At 54.1% G+C, this 24,785-nt stretch overlaps 1 long non-coding RNA gene across 2 annotated transcripts; it reads left to right on the top strand.

The window, feature by feature from the left end:
- Positions 1–24,785, top strand: LOC142602963 (uncharacterized). Of its 2 annotated transcripts, XR_012836827.1 has the most exons (6): positions 1–477; positions 12,651–12,709; positions 12,826–12,984; positions 13,133–13,194; positions 23,907–24,082; positions 24,291–24,785. It is a non-coding gene; the product is annotated as an uncharacterized LOC142602963 (long non-coding RNA). The 2 variants fall into 2 exon arrangements; XR_012836826.1 differs by lacking the exons at positions 1–477; positions 12,651–12,709; positions 12,826–12,984; positions 13,133–13,194 and adding an exon at positions 23,417–23,575 and having other exon boundaries at positions 24,291–24,783.

Genomic DNA, 24,785 nt, shown 5'->3' with positions numbered 1-24,785 from the left:
CAGTGGAGGACGGGCAGAGGCGTGCTGCGTCACCGCGTGCCGCCGATGCGTGGCAAGGTGAACATCAGTGACCCCCCGGTGTCCGTCCGTAGGCATCCTGGGGCTAGCGGAGGATCGCTGTCGGCTTCCAGCCTCCCTGCGGGGCAGGAGCCACGGGGCCGCGCGGGTGTCGGGGCAGAGCCCGGCAGGAACAGCCGTGCCCCTAATCACCGCGTTGGCTGTTAATTGCCTCCTACGAGCGTGGTCCCAGCTCCTTCTGCAGCAGCAGTCGCTCAAGGGGCTTCTCGGCAGAGCACTCTGAGAAACTGGCTGCGACCAAACCCTGCCGAGGAACACGGGGAGAGGACGGGCCCGATCCCAGCCTCGCTGGCGGGAGTGCTCCCGCTCGCCTCGCGGGCTGCTGCGGTTCTCCCTGGGTGGCTGGTTACATACATACAGCTATACGTAACTAGAACTGGAGGGAAACCCTCGCATCTGGTCGAGTGAAATGCCTGTCGCCAGACGGCCCACCCCCTCCCCCTTACTGTCTGTTACCGAACTCGGCTTCTGCCTGCGTCCCCACGCGAGGCTTCTGGGGCAGGATCGGTCCCCGTCTGCGGATGCACAGCACCCTGCGCAGGGCTGCGCCGTGCCGTGCCCGGGGGTTTGCCGCGGTACCGACAAATAAGAGGGTTTTCTTGCCCAGGTTTTGGTGGTGTCACTTGTCAAGAATTTGAGGATGAAACTAGGTGAAAATGAGTGTTTGTGATAAAGATCTCACTGTGTCATTATGGAAATTGTAGGTGATGACACGTGGTTTGGGCAAAGCCATGTCATTATGAAAAGCCGATTGGTGTAACCTGTGGCAGCGTGGGGATGGCAGCGACGATCGCGTGTGCTGAGAGGGACCTTCTGGGCTGTGCCGGGTGTTTCCAGAGCCGTGGGAAATGATGTGGTGCGGACCCTGGGGGGTCTGCATCCCGGGTGGGCTCCGCGTGCTCGTGGGGACCCTGCCAGGTCAGCACCCCCAGCTGCTGGCCGCACCAGTTCAAGCACTGACTTAGGTGACAGTGAAAGATGAGGTCACACCTCTGGGCATGGCGAGCAATGACGGAGGGCTTTGTCATGAAACAAACTGTTCTGGACAGCGTGATAAAGGCATCTCGGTGACCAGAGGAAGGAGCAGCTCGAGCGCCTGCTGACTTGGAAGCTGGGCAGAGGTTAGGAGGCTGCTCCTCGAGGAGACGTTGAAGGGCCAGCTGCCTGAGAGGCTGCATGAGGACGGCCGTTGTGATTCCCGTCCGCTCTTCCTACGTGTGCAGGCACGCTGCTCGCTGATAGCAACCGCTCTCCCAACTGAGGCCTTGGCCTGGTTGGGCTGTAAAACTCCCCGGCAGGGACCTCAGTCTTGCATCTGCTTTGGCCTCTGTATCTCCTACAAGTGATGTTTGGGGCCGTCGTGCTTCTATACTTCTCCAGAGAAGAATAATCACGGAACCCCAGCCTGGTTTGGGTGGGCAGGGACCTCCCAGCCCATCCAGTGCCACCCCTGCCATGGGCAGGGACACCCTCCACTAGCCCAGGTTGCCCAAAGCCCCATCCAACCTGGCCTTGAACACTGCCAGGGAGCCAGGGGCAGCCACAGCTTCTCTGGGCACCCTGTGCCAGGGCCTCAGCACCCTCACAGGGAAGGATTTCTGCCTCCCATCCCATCTCCATCTCCCTTCCTGCAGCTTAATCTTAGCGCGGGAGATGCTCCCTGTCCCCCCCCCTTACAGGCACTTGGGGACCACTGTGCAGACCTTGTACCTCTGGGCACAGCAGGTGTTGGGGCAGCTCTGTGGGAGGCGTTTGGGGAAGTGGTTTGAAGAAACATGGCAGCAGTGGGTGATTGTAGTGGGAAGGTTCCTCAGCCCTTCAAGTGGGAAGCAACCTCAGGGGGTGTCTAGTCCAACTTCCTGCTCAAAGCAGGGTCAGATCTGAGGTCAGACCAGGTAGTTCAGGGCTTCATCAAGCCTGCTCTTGAAAGCCTGCAAGCGTGGAGGCTGCCCAGCTTCCTGGGCAACCTGCTCCACCACCCACAATGTCCTCCTTATGGGGTAAAAAAATCTCTTTTTGCCCAGGACTACACTGCCCCATGATCACATGCTTCGGCTTCTGGTGTCCATACATTGCAATCACTTTATATGATTTCCCAACCTGTTGCAGGGAAGTGGTAGTGTGGAAGAGTGTGTGGAGCACTCCTCCAGGACTGCCTTCCTGGGCACATGCAGTGTTATGTCTGCTATCCTCCCGGAGAAGGAGGGGCGATGGCCATGAGAAGAACGTATTCATTAACCAGAGGCATACTGGAGCTCAACCCAATCTCAGGGTGGTGTAAACCCAACGCGTTACGGCACAGAGCTGCTCTCTGGCAGCTTGCTAAGGCCTTTCCTTCTTCAGCCCTGGAAAACTTTGCTGGGAAAGGCAGAGCGAGACAAGGCCAGGAGAACGTTTTGCTGTCAGGGTCATAGCAGGGTGGTTGTGGGTTCCCTTCTGCTGGAGGGGAATTCAGCGCTGCTGGCTCCGAGGGCTGAGACCTTACGCAATGGGCTACTGAAAACCAGGCTTTGAGTCACGAGGCTGCGACAAAGCAGAACGCACCGTGAGTCTGTCTGTCTCCTGGTCTCAAACCCCCTGGGAGCGCACACAGCTTGGGGTTTGAGATTTATTTCCTTTTCACGTGGAAATCGGAGGTCCTCACACAGTAGCGAGAATTGGGTTACGGAAGTAGGGAACGTCTCCGGCTGCCGCTGGGGTTTGTCCATCGCTGGCAGCACACGGTGTCATCGCCACACTAACATCACGGCAACCAAACGCATCCTCTCCATCAATGTTTTCTTTTCTTATGGTTACAAACTCTGTTTTTATGAGAATATTTTCCCATAGGCTGGACAATAAATGTCAGGTTGACCTAAGGATTTTTCTTTCCTCCATTTCCTTCGGGTTCCCTTTTCTCCAGCTAGCTGGGTACGAGTTGTTTCAAGCGTAATTCGACCATTACAAATCACCTTCTGCTTTTTCCCCACGTGGAGCACATTCTCAGGCATTGATACATGCTCGGGTTTGTTTTGTCTGTCAGGCTTCGTGCAATCCTCATACCAGCACAGGAGTGTTTCCCAAACCTCACCACGAAGGAATCTGCAATCTCTCTCCCAGCAGCGTTGTGAAGAGGAATCAATCGTAGGGCCAGATATCACAGGTGCCTGGACCTGCAGCGCTCCGTCATGGGTTTGTGGTAGGATACAGGTTTGGGTTAGTGGAGATGGACCTACTGCTGCCCACACGGACAGGGGATGGACCTGTTGGCTCTAAGACCAAGTCATGGATCAGCTTTGAGAGTGAACTTCTCTTTTTTTGCCCATCCCGGTCAACAGTGGGGGAATTCCTAACCGTTTTCACTTCCGTGGTGCAGCATGCCAGGGCTGTATCTCCATGCCATGGTGGCTTCTCAAGGGACTCTCTGCTGGGTTCCCCCACCGCTGCCCGGGCAGGTGGATGGGAAAGCAGCTCTCCTCTGCCCAAGCAGACATGGGGCACCAAAGCAGGCTCAGCGGCGCGGACATGCCCTCGTGCTCCCGCCGGCATGGCATTAAATAGGGGACCTCTTTGGTAACTCCACCCTGACCCTGGATGAGGGGAGTGGGTTGAGAGAGAGAGAGGACAGGTCCGAATGGAAAACATGCCCAGGACCTTCTGGATAGCGGCGAGGAAGACGCTGTCTCTGATTCCTTGCGCGTGGACTCAGCCAGGTGATGCCATCTCGGTGGATGAAAGGGAGAGGCCGCAGCCGACAGAGCCCATGACAGAGCCAGCGCTCGTGGGGAGCACTGAGGAGACGACAAACGAGTGGGAAGGGGAAGGGGGAAGTGAGTCTGAGAAAAGTGAGAATCGGTTTTTTGGGAGGAGGAGGAGGAAGAAGAAGGGGGGCGAAAGGAGCAGGAACAGAAACGGGCAAGGGATGACACGAAGCATTCAAGGAAATGTCCAGCAGGGAAAAAACCACAAGTAAAAAGCGAGAGGGGACCTGAGGAAATGGAAATGGAGGTGCCGATGGCAGGACACCCCCAGCAGTCAGAAAGCCTGCAGAACTCCAGCCCCCAGGCGTGGTTACGGTGCGGGATGAGCAGTGGGGGCCTCTGCGAAACCACCTGCTGCCGCACAACTCTCCTGCGCTTTGGCTTCGCCGCCGGCCGGCCAGCCAGTGCCAGGGTGGGGGGGGGTGGCTAGCGGGGACACGGCGTGCGGGGGTCTCGTGGGGGCCGGGTTGCCCCTTGTGCTCCTGCCGGGGGTCAGACGGTTGTTTTGTTCTTCTCACATCCTCTAGCACGTGTTTAATCGTTCTGCTGGGCGTTTCGCAGTCAGAACCTGCTCGGTGTCCCCTCCTGGGGGTCTGGCCGCTGGCAGGACCTGCTGCCCCACGGCCCTTCTGGTGACCAGGGAGTGATGGGCAGGAGGGCAGGCCTCTCAAAAGGGTGGGTAATTAATTTATTTATTTTAAGTTTCCACTTAACTTTTGGTGTCGTGTTGGAGGATGCAGATATGCCCTCGGCCCCTGAACGTGGCAGCAGCTGCTCAAACCGTTCACGTGGACAGTTTCTGATGTGACCGCTGGCCTTCATGGTCTTCTAACGAACAGACGGCTGCGTGCTCGGAAAGGCCGGGCAGGAATTGGCATTTGTGGGTTTTCCTTAGTGTTTTGGGGGGGGCTTCTGAAAACTCTTGGGGTTGAGCTTGGATTTAGAAGCTAATTAAGTTAAATTATAGGCACTCTACCTGGCTAAAGCCCTCTGTGAAAGCCAGTGCCTGTGGACGGGCCCTTCCACACGCCGCAGCATTCAGTGGAAGGATGGTCCTGGTCCTCGTCCTGGCCCCATCCACCGGCCAACTGCTGAGCGCTCCCATGCCAGAAGCTTCTTGAAACGGTGACTAACCCCGTAGGAGAGCGCTGGGTGACACATTAACGCTTTATGGGTTTATTGCTGCCATGCACTCCGGGTGGAAATTTTGTACGTACCCACCTTCCGCTCTTTGCTCCCAACGCCGAGTGGTTACCGGGGCTGTTAGGTGCTTTTCCCGCGTCAGGCTCGCCAGCTACGTCCCTGTCCTTGGGAGGTGAGCCACGTCAATGTGGTGATGAGGGAGCGACCGCCAGCACGAGCTGGCTGACCGCTGAGATCTGCCCAGCTGTATTTACCGAACGCAGCTCGGTAAAGCCGGGAGTCCAGCACCCGAGTCGCGGCCAGTTGCTTTGTGCGGTCAGAGCTGATCGCTCCCGTTGTTTTTCTGTGAAACAGAAATGTAAGTGATCGTTTAAAAAAAGTTCTATATTTCCTGTTACTGGGAAAATAAGCCTACAAAACAACTCACTAGTGATGAGTACGTGATCTGAGCACCAAGCCTGACTGGCTGAGCGTCGAACGAAGCCCTTGCCTGCGGGCTGGGTGCGGTTGATTCCTAATGAATAAAATATCAGCGGGTTTGTAGCAGAAACAAAACCAGGCTGGGGTGGCACTTGCTCTGTGCCGCAGCTGTCCAGGGCCCTCAGGGCTCCCCTTTCATTAACGTCCATCCTAAACAAAGGCTCTCGTGGGCCACGCTTGCCTTGGGGCTGGTTTTGGAGGGGTGGCTCCTTTTCCCCTTCCTGCCAGCAGCGAGGCTCCCCATGGGGTGCCGTGGGGTGCCTTCCGCCGGCGCCGGGCTGCTGCACTCCCAGCGGGCTTCCCAGTGCCCCCGCGAGCAAAGGGGAGGCAGGAGAAGTCTCATTTGGGTGCATTTTGCTTTATTGTCTTCATTTATCTCTCACTCCTAGCTGATCCCATAAAGTAACACAGAAGTATAAAAATCGAGGCTGTAACTTTTCCAAAAGCAGTCACTAACTTCCTCTGCACTTCCTCTGCTGCTTTTATAACACCCACTTGGTGCAAACCACCAGCCCTCCTTCCTGTGTCGAACGTGATGCGCTGAGAAGCGTCTAAAACCACACGAAAACACGCGCCAGGTTTGCAAAAGCAGCGGGATGAAGGAATTGTTCAGCTCTCCGCGGTGCCCGGGCGGAGCTGGGAGCACGTATCCGGGTTGTGCATCGATCGCGGGTCGTGCCGCGCTGGCAGGAGCTGCAGACCTGTGCTTGGGGTTGGTGGGAGCGGGGCGAGGGGCGGGAAGGAGCTCTCGTGTCCCGGGAGCACCAGCTCCACTGAGGATCCGAGGTCTCTGCTGCAGCCCGGCCAGGCTGGGACAGGGACCCACAACCCAGAGAGGGGCAGATCTGGGTGTGGGATGTGCAGATATCTCCGTTCCTGGGTTTTTTGTTTTGGTTTCTTTTTTTTTTTGGAAGGCTGGGACTCCTGCGAGAGGAAATGGAAATAGTGAACCACTGCCCAGAGTGGTTCCTGCTAATATTTTTCCATAGAGTGAAACTGGAAATTACTTTTTTAGAAAAATATAGGGTAATTCGTCAGAGTATTTCTGTTCTGCAAAAATACTTCATTGTAATCAACAGCATCCTTGCTAGGGAACAAAAATAAGTGCATTGCTAAGGATGAGCTGATGTTCATTCCTCCTTGCATAGCAATAGAAAGCTGACTGGGTTCCAGTTACTGGCATTGCACAAATCCAGAGGATTTTGTTGGTGCTACTACAAGTGTCTTTTGCTTAGCAGAACAATACAGGTAAAATGAGTAAAGGAAGGGTACGGGCTGGGTGCTGCTTAACCATGAACGTTTGCTTGCAGTAGTGCTGAGAGGCGTGATCCGAGGGCTGGAGCACCTCTGCTATGGAGACAGGCTGAGAGAGTTGGGCTTGTTCAGCCTGGAGAAGAGAAGGCTGCGGGGAGACCTTAGAGCCCCTTCCAGTCCCTGCAGGGGCTCCAGGAAAGCTGGAGAGGGGCTGGTGCCAAGGGCAGGGAGTGACAGGCCAAGGGGAATGGCCTGAAGCTGCAGGAGGGGAGATGGAGATGGGATGGGAGGCAGCAATCCTTCCCTGTGAGGGTGCTGAGGCCCTGGCACAGGGTGCCCGGAGAAGCTGTGGCTGCCCCTGGCTCCCTGGCAGTGTTCAAGGCCAGGTTGGATGGGGCTTTGGGCAACCTGGGCTAGTGGAGGGTGTCCCTGCCCATGGCAGGGGTGGCACTGGATGGGCTGGGAGGTCCCTGCCCACCCAAACCAGGCTGGGATGGTGGTTTGATGGCTGGGGAGCACCGCTCGGCTGACACCTAGAGCAGCCTTGAGCAGTCTCATTAAATTAAGATTATTCTCTCTCCTGCCTTACCTGGAAGATGGCTCCAGGCTCGTACCAAGCCTTCGCCATGAGCACTTGGCAGCGTGCTGTCTGGGTCACAGCTCTTCCCTGCTCAGGAGAAGACCGTGCGTCACGTGCCATGAAAAGACCTCTCTGGCTGTCCTGAGGCAGGGTTCACTTCTGAATTCACCCTGATTAAAGCCGGTCCAGGATATTTCTGAAATCCTTCAGAGCTGGGACACGCAGAAGCCTCCTGAGCGCCCAAGCTGAGCTTGCCTTTGCTGCCAGGTGAACCCGGTGTTAGACTTCCCTCCCAGGGCAGTCCCCGGCAGCCTGGGCCCGTCCCTCTGCAGCAGCTTCTTACAGACTTGGCGATGCTTGCCCACTGCAGCCGAAAGACCCCGGTACTCGGGGGGGTCCCCCCCCGCCGTGGCTCCTCCTGCCTTGTCCCAAACCGGGCTCTGCCTTCGGTGACGGCCGGTGCCCCGAGCGGGGCCCGCGGGGCTGGCAGCGGGGTTACTGCAGAGATCCTTCAGCAACGCTGGTACAAAACAAAGTTGGTATTTGCTGTTTTGGGGGGTGGGTGGTATTTGTTTTGTTTTGTTTTTGCAAGAGCTGCCGTTATCAACTTGCTCGCACAGGAACGGCTTCTCCAGCGAGCAGCAGGCTCCCTGGCACCCGCCGTGCCGGCGCTCTGCCGGGGGACGGGGTGGGCTCGGGTGCACGGGCACTTCAGGAGGGCACGTGCGCATCCAGAGCCGTGCTTAAAATGTACGCTGAATTTAAATTTAATAAGTGTCTTTATTAATTAAATATCGCCAGGTTATTAAAACAGCTTTATTGGAGATCAGCAGCTGAAAAGGAGTGACATCCCCATTTAAATAAACTGGGGCTGCTTGGCTTGGGGGGGGGTTGCGTGTGCTTCTGGTTTGGCGTTTTTTTTAAGCTTGGAAAGGACGTGAAAGCCACTTCTTTGGCCCGTACAGGCTCTGCTAAAGCCCTTGGGGGTTTGCCTTTTTCTTGCTCGTCCCCGTGCTGTTGGCCAGGGCGGGCAGAGCGCAGCGGTGGAAGGATGGCGTGTCTCCCCTGAACCCCCGCCCCGCTCACCCCTGCGTCCCTGGGCAGCCCCTGCGTCCCATCCATCGCTCTCCAGTTGAACCTGACGTCCAGGAAAGGGCCGGAGGGGACACGCTGAGGGTGCTGCCAGCCCCGCGCACCCCCTGCTCCATCACCCTCCCCCCGTCCCGACCTCAGCCAGGGTCCAGCGATGCAACGCGCGCAGACGGCACCGGAGCGGGCCCCGCGGCTGGCCGCCTTCCGCGGGCGGCTCTGCAGGAGTTGGCCGTCGCTCGGGAGCAAGGGCCCTGCTTTGGCAGCTGCTCGCGGGGAGCGAAGGCACCTCCTGGCTCTTGCAGTCGGTTTGGGGTGTGAGGAGGGGATGCACAGCCCGGGTTTGGGGTGTGAGGACGGGATGCACAGCCCGTGCCTCCCACCCGGGGCACAAACACCCCAGGGGGTCCTTCCCCGGGTCTGGGTTCCAACCCCACCCCAAACGGGCTCTGCGGTGGATCGGCACCGGTTTAATCCCCTGCGACGGGACGAGAGCCCCAGCCAGCCCTGGCGAAGCGCTCTGCGCCATAATCGCTCTCCTGCAGGTTGCACCCGGCGCCCTGTTTATTCCTCTATAAATAGCTCCTGTTGAGCAGCGCGCTCGGAGCAAAGCACAAACGGGGTGTTACCAAAGAGCTGTCAAAACAGCTCTCAAACTGAAATTCATGTAAATGAAGTAGCTCTGCTGCCAGTCCCCTTAAATTACAGCTTCCACACCGCAATTTTTGGTAAATATTCTAATGCGTTTCTTTGCACGCGGGCACTAGAGCAGCAAAACCTGCCTTAGCACCACGTACAGACGTCTTGTTCCGCTCTTGGTTTGCGCGTCCGAAGCTGCCCCAGGGTCGGCACCCGCCGCCTCGTCCGAAGGGCTGTGCTGGGTCGTGGCGGGGGTGCGGCTGGTGCTGTGTTCTGTCCCTGCTAGCAGATGCTGGGAGGAAGGTAGAACACAGAAGAACGTATTCTCGAGGCGGATCGCGTTCGGTGAAAGACCTCTGTGCTCTTTTACAGCTCGTCAGCGGCCGCGAGGGCTGCGTGCCTTCGCTGCCGACAGAAAGCAGGGCAGTGCTGGCTTTTTCTCACCGGCCTTTGAGCATCTTCTCTCCGTGCGGGCACAGGTGGCCAAAGTACAGTGGGCTTTGACACCGTGCACCTCGCTTCTCCCCTGCTGCTCTCTTTTTTTGTGAATGATGCAGTTTTGCCCCGTGTTTCCTCATGGAAAGCCACGGGAAGCAGCGTGCTGGCAGGCAGGCTCCATCGATTTCCTGCAGAGCCCTGTCAAATCCTCTCTGCAGGGATTTCTCCTCTCGGCTTCATGTCGGATACGCTGGGCTGTATGGCTCTGTGCACGTTCGCACCTCTCTCCTCCATCTTCACAGTTTCCCAGCTTTTGCAGTATCTCAACTATGGGAAAGAAAAGGCTGACTGTCTTATTTGATTGAAACAAATTGATTCTGGATTTTTCAGACGGCTGAATACCCAGAACCTGTGGCCGTGCCTCCCCCTCCTACAGGCCACCGATTCAGCCACAGACAAACCTTTTGCAGTAACTGGCCTGTGGATCAGCTTATTCAAAAGAGTCGGAGCGAGCGGCCCGGGGGATCTGCGGTGCCCTCCTACGCACAACTCTCCTCCTTCAAAGGAACGCTTGCAGGAAAAAGGGGAGATTTGGAACTGGGGGGGTGACTGCGACGGGGCCAGATTTCACTTGCTGTGTTCATGCGAGTAGCTGCAATGAAACTGGAGTGCCGTGACGCGTGTGATGGATAGATGATTTTGGATTAGTTGGAGGGGTTGGGGAGTTGGTACGCAGTATTTAAAGCCACGAGAGTTTACAGCCTCCCAAACGCTCCAGCTGAGCAGCCACACAAAATCTTGAGAAACACGCCGGCAGGTTTACAGGATCCCTGGAGGCGACCCCTGAGTCGTTAACAGGGCTGTCATTAGGCTTGGCAGCCACTCCAAAGCGCAGAAACAATCTTAAGCGCCGATTCTCATGGCTGGAGAAGTAAGAAACGTGAACAGGGAGCTCATCCCCTGCTGCCACGCTCTGCCCTTGGCCGGAGCACGGCAGAGCCGGCGTGCACCGTGGCGGCAGGGGTGAGCTCTCTGCTGAGATAGCCGCACGGAAGCTGGGCTGGGAGCTCTTTATCTTTGCTCTGCAGGGTGCTGGCTGTTCCCTGCGTGACGGGCGTGCTGCTGCAGACGTGCTGGTTTTTCTCCGCCCGAGTTCCTGGGACTGTGCTGCTTCGGCTGCGCTGCCCGGCAAGGGGCCGCTCTCGATGTGGCATTGCTGGTCCTCCTTGTTCCGGCCAGAAACGGCCCGAGAGAGGGAAGAGACGGGGCTGGAAAAGGAGCTGAGAGCAAAGCTGCCTTGACACGAGCCCAGCTCGTGGGGTGGGACGTGGGCTCCCCAGGGCTGTCCCGGGCAGCCAGGACGTGTCCTGCAAACGTCCTTATCGCTAGCTCTTCTCTTTCTGCTCCAAAGATCATTCCTCGTGTTGAAAGGCCTTTCCCAATGCCCGGCTTTTGCAAAGACGCTGCATCCCTCCCAGCTCTGCCCACGTGGGCATTGCACGGGGCCGGGGGGTCTCCCAGTCCCGCTCGCTGCGGCTCTGCCGGGGCCGGTCAGACGTGCCTGCAAGGAGGCTTCCGCGTACCTGTGACCTCGTTCATCTAAAAGCAATGCAACCCTGTGGTGCCACTAACCTTTAAGTAGCAAATCCTCATCCTTAATGGTCCTCCCAGCAGGCACAGCACAACACGGGGGAGCTGCGCTCTCGTTTGCAAGATGATTTTTAGCAGAGCTCCTTGACAGCTCTCTGCTTCCAGCCTCTGGGCTCTCCTCCTGGCCTGACTTGTGTCCATCAGGTGTTCATTTTGTACGTCACGCCTTCCGTTTGTACATCACGCGTCCGTTTTGTACGTCCGCTAAGTTATTTCTGCCCGTGGTAAATACGGCACGTCTCCAACCACCAGACTATCACAAACCCCTCAAACCTCACTGTGTCCAAGGTGCAGCAGGTCTGGTAAGGAAGATGGAAAACAGAGGTCCAGAGAGCATAAATAGCTTCTTATGTGATCATATGTATTTTTTGGCCAGTACTAGAGATCAAACTCCATTTCTAAACTAGTGTCCTCATCAGGGAACTGTCCTGCCCTCTCTGGGGCTGCGGATGCTCAGTACTTAGCAGAATTCAACCCCAAGTGTTCAGATCTGGCAGAGAAATATGTGGAAACAGTCCCCCGTCAGAGATGGCTGTTGTCACACCATTCTAGGCTAACGTTTCGTGAGCTACTCCTTATTTTCCCTTTGGTCGTTGGGGCAACTTCTTCATGGACCCGTGCAAAGGGGACTCTCCTTCCCTGTCCCTTCTATAGGCGATTCCTGTTTGGAAAACGTTAGTATGTGACCCCGAAAAAGGCTCTGGGGTAGGAACTAGTGGTCTGGAGCTCTTGTATTGCCAATGTCAAAGTCCAGTCGAGCTTTCACTGAACTTGCAGCTCTGCTCGTTGCCCATCAGTGAAAGTCTTGCCTCTTCCCTTTTAGAAAGAGCAGTCGTCTTGTCCGGCTGCATAGATGTCCAAGGAGCACCACAAATTTACTCCCTGATGGATGATATTTGTTTGCCTTCCATCCAAATGGTAAAAAAAAACCCCAAACCCTGGTGCTTCAGAGAGGGAGCAGTGCCAATACCTCCATAAAGAGCCAGTCTGGAGCTGCTGCCCATTTGTATGAACTTGTCTGTGTAGTAAAATTTCCCAGGAAAGCAGCCTGGAGGAAGGGTATTTGGGCTTGTGGTACCTAAACAGGAGAGCATAGTACAGTGTCACGTCAGAAAACAGGTAATCTGACGTACTGACACTACTGACAGCAAGATGGATTCACACCCGCCAACAATAACTTTATACAGCTAAAGTCACTGTAAAATGAGCATGAATAATTGTATGCCTTCACAGAGCTCATCCGTGCGAATAGCAGGAAAGAAGGCTTTGTAATAAACACCGGGGAAGAGCTCTTGGCCAGGCTGTTGCACAATATCATTCCTTGGCGCTTGTAACCTGCCGCTTCGGTTATGACCGATCCTCTCACGGCCATAAAGAAGCAGCAGCGGCAATTTTATCAGCACTAAGACAGGGCATCTCCCAGGGAGCACGGAGAGGACACGCGTACCCCTAGACATCCAGATTTAGCCTCAAAACCTGTAGCATTCACCAAATTTGGGATCTTCAGTTCGTATTTTGTATGGGGATAGGCTGGACTACCTTCTGTCGTTTTGTTTTAGGAGCTGGGACGCAGGGCAAGAATTGAAACAGCTGCGATAATGTTGTGGATCATGACTAGGTTTGTAAGGCGTTTTATCTTCTTCCCTTCATGGAAAAAGTAAAGCCTGATATTTCAATGCAATGATATTTCAATGCTATAGACTTACAGGATTTCTTTTGTTTTGCATTGCCAAGACAAACCATGTACAGATGTGTAAGAACCAGGATCTCCTTCAGAAAAATCCTAAACAACTAAGTTTTATGCAAGAGTTCATATTGTCGCCCACCAGGACAGGTTTTTATTGAAAATACCATCACAGAACGCCTGTCGTGCCAGGTTGCGCGAAGGACTGGGTAAGGAAATTTTGCAGTAAATACCACTATGGAATCAAATTCCTGTTTATTTCCCATGAACTCGATATTTACATAGTCAGCCCAAATGGCTTTAATTTTCACTCGGATGCAACGATGAGGCTGACACACCAACTGACGCCGTTTCCAGATAATCTCTGGCTGTGATCTGCTGAAGTCAGAAGACTCCTGCTGATGGAGGAGACCTTTCAGGTGCTTTCTCTCTCGTTTTCCATACCCAGAGCATTAAGCATGTGAAGCAGATTTTAGAAATGGTCGATAAAACCGCAGAAGTGTTTATAGGATTCTACATTTTTTTTACCACATGCTGGAGGCCATTATAATACATAAACATGAATAATTATTGCTAGCAGCATACCGGTTAAATGACGACTATTGTTTTGCATTAAAAGCACACCATGTGTCCTAGCCCGGCTCGCTGGCCGGTTCCTAGCATCAGTTGGCCATGACAAGCCGTTCAACGCTGGCCATGGTCAGAAGAGCAGCACTTTGGCAACGTGCCTCAGTAATGGTGACCAGCTGTACCTACCCACCGCGGCTGCTCGGTTTTCATCACCTCCATCTTCAGCGCAAGCCCTTAAAAACGCTGAGGCAGCCGAATACGCAGCGAGCCGTGGACTGAACTCCACTTAACCTTCCTCGGTCGCTCGCCGCCACGTCTGACCTCCGCGCTGGCGATGCTCCAGAGGGAGACGGTGAATTCTTCCCATCGCCCCGCTCTCGTACAGGGCTTCCTTGTGAACGAGCTCCTGGGGCAGGGGGGAGGCAGGTTTAATTTACTGCTTGAGTTGTGAAATCTTCTTTAGAAGTATTGGAGATTTCTCGTTCTTGCCAAGTGGTAGTTATGCAGCTTGATACAATTTCTTGAGCGTGCAAGAGGTACGTGCTGGGACACCGAGGGTTGCACGGGGCAGGTGTTAATTACCAGCGCTGTCAGGTCCTATTTCAGCGCCCAAAGAGCTGATTGAAGGGAAAAGTCACCCAAAGACACGTGGTTGATGTTCTTTCCTAAGCCGTGGGGAACTAGCTGTTCCCCTGGTACCTCCTGCCCGGGCAGGTGCGGGATGGCAGCAGCTCCCACCCGGGGGGCCGCGGCCCCGACTCCCTCCCCGTGCTCAGCAGAGGGGTCTGCAGGCGCTGCCGTGCTGCCAGCGCTCGGCCGGGGCTGCGGAGCTCTGAAACGGAGGTCACCGGTGCTTTATCTTTTGTTTCTGAGAGGGGATGAATCTGGGCCTGAAACCCAGGCGGTGGAAACGCCTCTCAGCCATGGCAGTGGCTGTACGTGAACAAAAGCTGAGCCCGCCCAGCGCTGCCGCGTCCCAGCTGCTAGGGCTGCGGTAGGTGAGCCCTGCGCAGCTCGATGTGCGTGTAAAGGAGAGGATTGCCGGCTTTTTCCCTTGCACGTACACCCTCCCAAGCCCCTACTGCTCTCACTGCCTTTCTTTGAGCATCTTTTGGTTTGGCTTGCCCTCAGAGAAGAGGCTGGATCCAGCTGCAGACCCCTTTTGGAAGGTGTGGGGCCAGGTGCCCCTCTGCCAGGGCTGCTGGTGACGGGGTGCAGGATACGGGTGGTGGTGGGTGCCCCAGCCCAGGGTCTCCAGGCAGCTGCACATCGTGCGGGGAGCAGCCGCCTGCTGAGAGCAGCTGTGGGGAGGTGCTTCTGTTTGGGCAGACGTTTCTGTTTGGACAGATGCTCACGCCAAGGGAGAATGAAGTAGCAATAGACTTAGCCAAAACCAGAAGCACCAAAAAGGCTCCTTCAGGTTCCCGTCCTCTTGTTTGCCTCCCCTGGTTGTAAGGAACAGATGCTCGAACCTTTCTCTTGAGCTAGTGCTAAAAATCCAGCCTGAAGGAAGACTAAAACTGTTGCTGGCTGCACCCAGGCAAGGGTTTGCTGTAATCCCCGTGCTGCTATGGACCTGCTGCTAATTCTGTCTTAATATCCAGCAGCCCCAGCTCATGTGTGCATCGAATGGAGCTACCTGGAGGAGGAACGTGTCCCCGAGCATCCTCGCTGTTGGGGCCAGAATGCAAATGAACTTCACGGCTGGCGGCAGCGAGGGGCTGCAGGAGCCAGAGCCGTGGCTCTCGCTTCAGGCTTGCCTGATGCTGCGCAGAGTTCATCTGCCCTCCCCAGACCTCTCTATTTCTGCTCACGGAGGTTGTTACAACACCAGAACTCGGCGTGCGAGCTGTTCAGATTGTTCCTTCTGATACGCTGGGTCTTGCCTGTGTCTTCCCCACTGGCCTATTGCTCAATGAGCTACGCTGCTACAGCTCTGCTGAGCTCTGGCCGAATCGCCGGGGGTGCAGAACAGACTTTGCTGCCGAGCTCTTCACTTCATCTTCTAGGCTGAGCGTTAAGAGAAGCGCGAGGAAATGCTGTCGCTAGGCTGGCTGCTCTTTCCAGGGTGGCGCAGGGCTGGGTCTCTTTCTCTTCCCCTCTCTCCGTCACACACGCAGCACTTCTTCATTTCTTTGGCAGCCAGACTTCATCTCTCCGCTGCAGCCCGCGTGCTTTGCTGCGAGCTGCTCACAAGGGGCTGTATCAAAAGCTGCAAGTGCTCTCCATAAACGACTTTTCACTGGTAACACTTCAAAAGTGTGATAACAGCTGAAGTAAGCACGGCTGCATTTACAAATACCGCAATAGGTTGCTCTTATCCATTAAGTGCTCTTCACTAGGAATGCCGCCTGCTGTCCGGAGCGTACGCTGGGCGACAGACCCGGGCAGGATTACAACCAGCGCTGAATGCAAACCCTGGGGAGAACAGCAGTAAGGTACCAGCGAGGGCTGGCAAAGCCGAGCTCCCCTGCAGAGCCCAGGACCGCAAAGCTCAGCTTGCTCTGGCGTCTCAGCCGAGGGGCAGGGAGCGTGGCGAGGCGCAGGGGAGCACGGCTGCATCCGGAACACACCTTGATGCCTCTAACGACGGAAATTCTCATCACCTCCAAACTCTCCCTGCAATGGGCAACTCCAGGATGCAAATATGGAAAACGCAGTAGTACATCTGCCTGACTGCAAGGGATGCAGCATCAAAACACCACGCTCCCACTTCGGCTACAAGCTCGGCAGCTTCTCCCGCCTGGCTTGGAAGCGCAACGCGAGCATCAACTTCTCCCGTGAGCTCTGTGTTCCTTAGGTTTGTGTTGCGAACATCTGGCAGGCTTTTGTTTGGTTGGTTTTCCACACTTGCACACGTTTTAGTCATTTCTGCCATGCTCTGAACACGCTGCTCTGGCCGGGGAAGCCACGGCACTCTGCAGGAAGTGAGTCTAGCCAGTGCAAATCTGTGCTTGCTTTGGGAGGGAAGTCGGGAAGAATGAATATTTGCCCTGTGGCATCAATTTCCTGTCTAGCATTCTCCAAAAAGCAGCTGGAAAACGCCCAGGAACACAGATGTGGATACGTGGGCCTGGCACCCTCCTGGCAGTGGGGAGAAGGAAAGCCTTCGGTCTTCCCCTCTGCTTGCCACAGACCTTCTTCCCCAGCCCCGGCCGCTGTCCCCCTCCAAAATTCCCAGAACCATCACTTTGCTGGGGAGCTCCTCTCCTCCAGAAATACAAATTCATTTATCAATTTCATGTACCATATGGGCCCATGTGGAAAAACGCAGATTCTGTCTCAGGAGACCGAGTGATGCAATCGACTGGGTCAGCAAGATGTGTGCGAGGGAGGCTTGCTGCACGACAGCTCCCGGGCCCGCCGCGCAGCCAGCAGCTCCTCTGCCCGTGCTTGGAAAGCCTCGCTCAGCTCCTCAGGACTCCTCTGATCTACTTGACCTTTTTAACGATAGTGAGTTTTAACGATTTCCTTTACGAGTCTGACGCATGGTAATTCAGCGCCATGTCCAGCGCTGACATCCTTCGGTAGGAGTTGGTGGGATTAGAGGACAGAGGACTGTAATTCATTAGTCGTAAGGAATTGCCTCTCCTTGCTGTGTAGTTTCAATAACGGCAACAACAACAAACCCCACCACCCCAAAACTGATTAAATTTAAACGTGCCTTACGTAAGAATGAAATTTTGTTGTGGATTTCACGTAAGTGGCTTTTAATGCTCAAGTTCCGCATGTGTCATGAGTACGGGTTTGCTTGAGCGTGAACCGCTTTAGCAGGCAGCTGCAGCGTCGGGTGCAGCGAGCGCAGACCTGGTGCCTCGTGCATGGCGTCCGAGGACGCGTCCGTGCTCCGCTGACCCGGGATGCTCACGGCACGTGCTGCGTCCACCCTCCCGATGGGTTACAGCCACGCAATTTACCGTTTCAATAGGTAGCACCTGAATCCTATTCTATTAAGCGACGCCTCTCACGCACGAGGTTTCTAATGCAACGCTGCGCTGCCTTGGCCCTTGCAGGTCAAAGAAGTGTTGGCCCCTTCCCAGGCATTTCTCATGCCCCTCTGACGGTGCGGGGCAGAAGGACGTTGTCTCTCTCTGCTCCTTCCCACGCAGGCAGACGTCAGCTAACGAAAGTTGGCTTCTTAATCTGACCCGAAACAAAACTTTTCAGTCCATGTTCTCGCTTTCCTTCTCGTGAAACTCATTCACTTTGTCACTTCACAAACTATTTGCAGCCGTTGGTTCTGGTTATGGAAATACTTTATTTGAATAGTTACGGGAACAAATTTCAGCCTACGGGTTGGTTCAGCTCCACTCACCTCCTAGCAGCACTGATGCTGCTCGGGCCGGGTCTGGATCTCCTCCAGTGCTGAAGAAAGAGGTGAAAACCAGTAACTTCCTGGGAGCTGGCCCTTTTGAGAAAGGGAAAGGGGGGCTGCGGGGACGTGCGAAGGCTCCAGGTTCCCCCAGCAGTAAGGACTCGGCTGCTGCTCAGTCCTACGGCCACGCACACAGCGTCATTGCTGCCACGTTTGCGTGAAGGGGCTACGACTGCAGCATGGCAGCAGTTCTTCCGGAGGAGGAAGGCAGGACAGACTACACAGCTCGTCTCGGGAAGGAATGACAAGTGATGAGAGTTGTGTTACGGTAACAGCCAGGGGACGGCGAGCCCGCGGTGGAAGGCAGCGTGCAAACCAGTAAGATGATCTTTGCCCTAAGAAGCTCAGAGTCCAGCTGAGGGCAGCCGGCACGGAGGGAAGAGCGCTCGGCGGACGTCAGCACGGGGCAGGATTAGCTGGGTAACGGCAGCAGATTGCACAGATTAGCTACGCTGGCGGCACAAGGCTATGGGGGCAGCGGCGGGGGAGTGCCGCATCCGCGATGAGCCCTTCCGATAGCTCTTGTCATCGCTCTGCCTCCTCTCCTGCCCTGGAGCAACCCTGACTGGACCTGGCCATCTTGGCCCGCACGCATAGCAATGGGTGCCAAGACTGCGAGACTCCCAACACCCTCCGGCATCTTGCATCATTAGCTGAGATTATTTTTTTTCTGATTTCATCAGTCGTGGAGGTCCGAGTCAGAAATGTACTTAAATCTTATCTACAGTTCCAATGCATGCTGAAAGTTAAGCGGACGCTGAGCGCTCCCCTGATACAGGGTGCTAGTAGTGGCTTTGGGTTTTAGTTTTCTTTTTGTATGAAATCGTGCGCTGTTATAGCATACATAACGTGACTGAACTTATTTGGCAATCTTTTCGTCTGCAACCTATCTCGTGGCTTTTGAGGGGAGGTAAAGCAAAAATAACTATAGCTATTGTACTAAATAAGACTGTCACCAACCCCAGCTGTGGAACAGGGGCTCATTACCTGTCTGGACAAATAAGTAGATTTTTCTGTCTTTCAGGGTACATTTTCCTTTTGCCGTGCCTCCGTAAGGCCAATTAACGTTAATGGAAGTTGTATATACACGCCCAGTGGAGAACAGACCCTTACAGGACCTCATTAGCTCTTTCTTACTGTGGCTTTCATTCTGAGTTGCTAAATTTTATGGATTAGCAAGAATGCTAAAAAATATGGAAAAGCAATCCTGGATATCGCCATACCAAAGCGCTTACTTAATGAATTTTAACGAGTCAGTTTTGAGAATGAATTGGTGGGTCCGTGTATAACTAGACCTCTGGAAAAACTATACAAAGGCAATCTGATCAGCCAGCTGTATAAATATCCCACTGCATGGTCCTGACCTCTTCCACTCAGACAGTATAATTCCCTGAGAAACTCTGTTTCCAAGAGAAAAACACTAGAAATTCTCATAAACTTTGCTTTTTCAACCTGCCAGAGAAGAGGCGTTTGCAAAGGAGGCATGCATAGGAGGACGCCCAGAGGATCTCCTTGGGAGAAGGATGCTGCAAGGATTGCTCATCTCCTGGGACAACGCTGGGAGTCCCAGTCATCCTCCATCCGGGAGCAAAACCGAGCTGGTATTTTTAAGGACACTGTGTATTTAAGACAACTATGAGAAATCTGCAGCCTCTGACATCATTTCTCTGGCCTAGAATGGCTGGTTTTTCCCACGTTGTGGTGGGATAACATTAGATGTGTCTTCGTGTGTGGGTTCCCAATGGTATTTGAAAGGCCCTCAGCAAGGAAAGGTTCTTCCCCGTTTCTTCTTCTCCCCGTGGGTCTGAGGGAATGTAATTGCAAGAGGAAGGCAGGTTCAGCAGTGAGGCTGTTTCTCATCCCTGTCTGACCACACACACCCTGGACTGAGGGGCCTGGGTTGGATCGGGACAAACACTACGTATTTGCTGGTCAAACAGTGAAGCACGTGAATTCAACGCGTATCAATGTGGATTAATTATCGGGATCATGGGAAAAATGAAGACAGTGGAAAAGGAATGAAGATGCCTTTATAAAGCACATGGAGAAATCACCCTCCTTTTTAAAGAAGCGCGTTTTGAAAATCTTAAACAAATGTAAGATTTAAATAGAAAAATGTCCCCGTGCAGTAGCGGTCGTTTCATCCAGCTAGAATCCCACCACGCACTCTGCCTCCTGTTGCTGTTCTCCAGCACACCACGTGCTATCTTCTGCTACGTGATGCCTTCCTGTTCTTTTCTGCTCCTCCGTGGAATATTTTTTCATTCTTAAAGTGGTGATTTGTCCTTTATGATGTTTCTGTGTGCGGATTTACATGTCCTCCAATGAGGCACATCAACAAAAAGCTGAATTCTGAAAGCCACGCAGCTTGGATTATACATTTCTGAATTGCCGTGATTTTTCTCCCGACCGCTCACCCTGAGCATCCGCTTATCTCCACCTGCACCTCTGCTCTGCACCAGACAGGTCTCGCTGAACCAGGCTCACCGCCAGACCAGACCTAATTCATTGTGCTCCTCCAAACAGGGCACAGACTAACCACCGGCTCTGGGGAAACTGCGCCGACTTCACTGATTTGCTTCTGAAACGCAGTTACCTTAAATTGCGCCGTGCCCTGGTTGGGGCTTCCTTGTATTTGCATCGCTGATGTAGCTCAGAAAAAGCTCTAATCAGGGTGTCGGCTGGTTCAAAGTGTAAGGGCTGAGTGCGGGGAGGTGGGAGACAGGGAAGCCTCCGAATACACGTGGGTGTAGAGGAAGGGGAGAGGTAGACCTCCAGGGGAAACTCGGAGTAGGAGGACAGGAAGATCCACGAGAAAACCGAGCAAAGAAGGGACCTGGGGTGTCGTCTTTATCCTCAGACTGTCACGGCCCCTCAGTCCTCTCCCTGCCCGTCCTCACGTCCCAAGGCAGGGGAGAGTGGCCTCGTTTACCCCGTCTCCCTCGCCGCTCGCCAGGGACGGGACTGCAGCACAAACCGTGCCAAGCAGGGAGAAGAGGCTCCTGCAGCCGTCCCACACAAGCACCTGGATATTTTGATATTCTCCTCTCGCCTCTCAGGCCCTGTCATTTTGAAATTAGCGCTTGGGGTTGAATTTAGCATTCTTACTTTCAAAAAAGCACAAACAAAAAGACAAGGTTTTCTTTGTCATTTTTTTATTGTTGTTTCCAGTCCAGCTCATTCATGCTATTTTTAGAATCCTGTGTTTTAATGCTGTGGCATGAATTGCAGGGATTTCCCTTTGCTAACATAAAATAGATGATCTGCACTTTGGTATTAGCAGTCAGCCAGGAAATCCTTGCCTGGTGCCAAAATCGGGCCTTCTTTCATAAATCTGTCTTTGTTTTAATTTCCTTTTGCAGCAGTGACACACCAGATCAGCTGCGTTGGTTTCTTGACATATTACGGAGTGCCATACAACATGACAGCCTTAACTGGAAATGAGAGACCAGATTTGTCTTTATTTGATTCACTGATGATACACACAGCTGGGAAACGCTGGTTTGCAAGAAATCGGGGAAGGGACTATTTTCTCATCCCTATAAAGAAGAACTGGCAGAAGGCAGTCATTCTGTAGGGAGCTTTAAATGTTTGAAAACATAAATGATTAATCCTGTATGTCTAATTGCTTTTAATACCATGGCAGAACTATCTTTTACTGATCGTACATTTATTACAAGGAATCGAGCAGGCTGAAATCAACTGAAGGACCCAGAGATCCGGATCCTCTTCCAGCTCTGCTGCTGTCTGAGCAACCCGCCGCTGTTTTGCTGTGAAATGGGAATCATTCTGTTGATCCACTTTTTTGTGCAGCCTGTGAAGGAAAAAAAGCTCTGTATAAATAACTTGTAATTATGCTTCTCTCCGGATCAGAGTTAATTTCCAAAACACTCATGTCCTGTTGCTACTGTGGCCGGTCTCTTCTTCCCAGTCAGGAAGGTATTACGTGGTAAGGATTACGTGAAGCAAGTTTTTAACTTCTATTTTTAAGAGTTCTGAAAGGCGATACCTAAATGTTAGTCATCACCATCCTTAAACACAACCAAATGGCAGCTCCAGGCTCTCTGACATTCATGGTTACAGGAACACACACCGTGCGGGGAACGCAGAGCAGCAGCGTGGCATCGCTCTGTACAGCTCGCTTTCAGCTGGGGAAAGGTTCCCGGTGCCTCGTACCAGCTCTCTGGCACCGTCCCCTCCGGGTGCCTCACAGAAATACAGCTGTGCAGATGCGGTCCAGCAAGGGCTGTGACAGCCAGCTCCTGGAACAGGGGTCGAAAGGGCTGCAGTTTATCTCAGCGGGACGAACGCCCTTCTCAGGGACACAAAGTCTGGCAGAGCTGTTCAGAGCAGCCCCCTGCTCTGTGCGCGGTGGGAAGAGCTCACCGGTCACCCAGCAAGCGCTGCTCCGGGGGAGCGGGGATCTCTGGGGTCACTGGTTAAAACACACTGGCAAATCAAGCCCGGCGATCTGTGTGCCACTGGCAACGCACGCAGAGTGTGAGGCAGCAGCCTGTGAACGGATTATTAGGGACCTGAACTCATCACGCAAGCAGAGCCCTGGAGGCTAACGGAGACCCAGTGAACACGCTGGCACAACTGCCCGCACGCTCCTCGCTGCGCTGTGCTGCAGCCTGGTAACCTGCAGGGCCGTGCATGCCAATACGCAGGTCGTGGGAAGCGGCAGCAGAAAGGCAGAAATGCTGCGGTAGCAGCAGGTATTGTACTTGGTTTACTCCGCTGCAGCTTGGCCCGCAGCGATGCGCTGCATCTGGCTCCGGACCTTCGAGCTGTGCCCCGTGCCTCGCCTGAGGATCTGCCCCAGCGTGCTGTGAGCCAGAAGTCACGCTGCCGGTGACGGTGAGCTCCGTCTCGCTTGCCTTGCTGGGCTAAAGCTGACCAGTTCAGGCACAGCAGGCACCATGGGGGGCAAGTGCTTGGAGCTGCTAGAGGAAGACATTCGGTATCTTCCAGACGTGGATGAAGATGATGGTTAGGGGCACGTTACACACATTCTTGGAGTGCTGGGTACTAGACCTTATTTACTCACAAGGCTGTATTTCCACAGGCAGGCTTGTATCCGGATGCAAGTCCTGTGGATGCCGGTGCCGTCCCAGCCAGCGAGAGGTCCAGATGCCACCCCTGCCCTTCCCTGCAAGGTCACCTCCTTCCAGGATGTCCTCTGCAGGCAATGCCGGGCTGCCCTGACCAGAAACTGCTGCTCTGACCCGATCCCCAGCCCTGGGCTTAGTCACTTCCAGCCACTGGTTCTGCTTCCTGCCCTGGCGCTGCCAAGGCCTCTTCTAATTGTGAAACCAGTGGTTACCATCGTGCGCAGCGGTGAGCAGCACGCCCATCCCACCCGCCTGAGGCTGGCTTGCCTCCTCGGCTGTGTCAATGCCTGCAACACGCCTGGGCGAAGCAGCACTATTTGATAGCTAAGGAGTTGCACAAGAAAGAAGCAGAGTCACTTGCCCGGGACGTCTGAGGAATAGAAATTGAATGTGCACCTCCTGCGGTCAAGGACTGGGCTTCCACCTACCAGAAATCCTCTTCTTGTGATGGGGAAAAGGTTGTTCCATGAGAAGAGGTACTTCTCGATGCAGAAAGCATCCCCTGTGCTGCACGGGTTGGTTTTTTCCCATCTTGCCCACATCAGGAATGGTGCATCTTGCAGAAGTCAGGCATTTTTGGCGGAGGGTCTGTAAACCAAACAGGAACGCAGCATTAAAACAAAGCCTCCGCCCTTCAGTACCACTGATAACTCAACTGGTCTTTCTGCAAGCAGGAGGTTTATGAAACAGGCCCGGCAGGACAGCTCAGGCGAAATACCACCAACCACCCCGGGGCAGTGGGTAAGCCTGAGCTGGGGCTGCATTCTTTTGGGCAGGGTCTGGCTCTTATCGTGAGATTTTAGAGCACCAAGTACTGTGGACCTTAATCCTGATGGGGCCTCTAGGCGTGACAGCTATATAAATATTTAATGTGCCTTTAATCTTGGGGTGGGGAATGTGACTTGTATCCCCAGTAGGAAGTGCTGATCCTCCGTTTGTGTGACTGTGTCGTTGTACTTAAAGATACTACGCTGAGTATCTACTACAGTATCAACTAAGATACTGTCAAGTGTACTCAAAGGGATATTGCACAAAGAGCAAGCAGCAGTATGGGAGCGCTTTTATTCTGCAGGCGCTAATCCCAGCTCAGCAAGCAAAACACTGCCCAACTCCCAAAATGACAGAGTCTTTGAGCCGTGTCCGACCTGGAGCCTAGCAATGGGGGGTTCTGCTGTTCGGCATGGTGCCCTCCCGCAGAGGAACGGTGGGAAGGAAGAGGGCAAGGACAGCGGGACACGTCTGTGTCACGTTCTGTCCGGGTGAGCTGCCGGGCACCTCCAGCCCGGCTGGGGAAGTGGCCTTCACCCATTCGCCAACAGCTGGCTGGCTTGGCGGGAGAAGGCTTTCTGCACACCGTGCGGAACGACACCACGGCCTTTTCTCTCACGTTTGGAAAGAAAGGCCATCAGGTAAAGGTCAGGAAGCTTACGGTTTTGTGTACTTTTGTATTCTGTAGGGAAGAAAAACACTGACTGCGAAAGGAGCCTGTAAACCGTAGGATGTGCGATTCGTTCTTCTCGGCAGCTTTCCTGTGGCTGAGGATGTGACTAATGCTCGGCGACAGCCCCGTGCTCGGAGCCTGCTGCTCTTACTGCTGCAGCGGGGGACTCCCGCCGCTTTTCACCATCACAATGTGAAATGAAAACTCTTTTGCAATGAAATGGTTTCTGCAATCCAATGGACGATCACTAAAGCACTCGCCACAACCGCTGGGAATAAATTAATCTTTATTTTATTCACAGTATTGTGAATAAATTGTGAATGACATACTGCGAATGTCCCGTGTGGTGTGATGTGGGCGTGCATAGCGCTGACTGAAGTGTGAACACCTTTGGGTTTAAGCCATGAGCTACTGCACTTTACGACGGACCCCGAAAGCGTGGCGGCACCCTCTTAGTCACTCTGGTTGAACCCCAGCTCCAGCCTGACTTCCCAGTGAGGTTCAGCCTCG

The sequence above is a fragment of the Balearica regulorum genome, chromosome 9, assembly GCF_011004875.1.
Source record: "Balearica regulorum gibbericeps isolate bBalReg1 chromosome 9, bBalReg1.pri, whole genome shotgun sequence".
NCBI classification, from domain to species: Eukaryota; Metazoa; Chordata; class Aves; order Gruiformes; family Gruidae; genus Balearica; species Balearica regulorum.
Note: the sequence above shows the minus strand (reverse complement) of the source record. Positions and strands in the feature narration are given on the sequence as shown.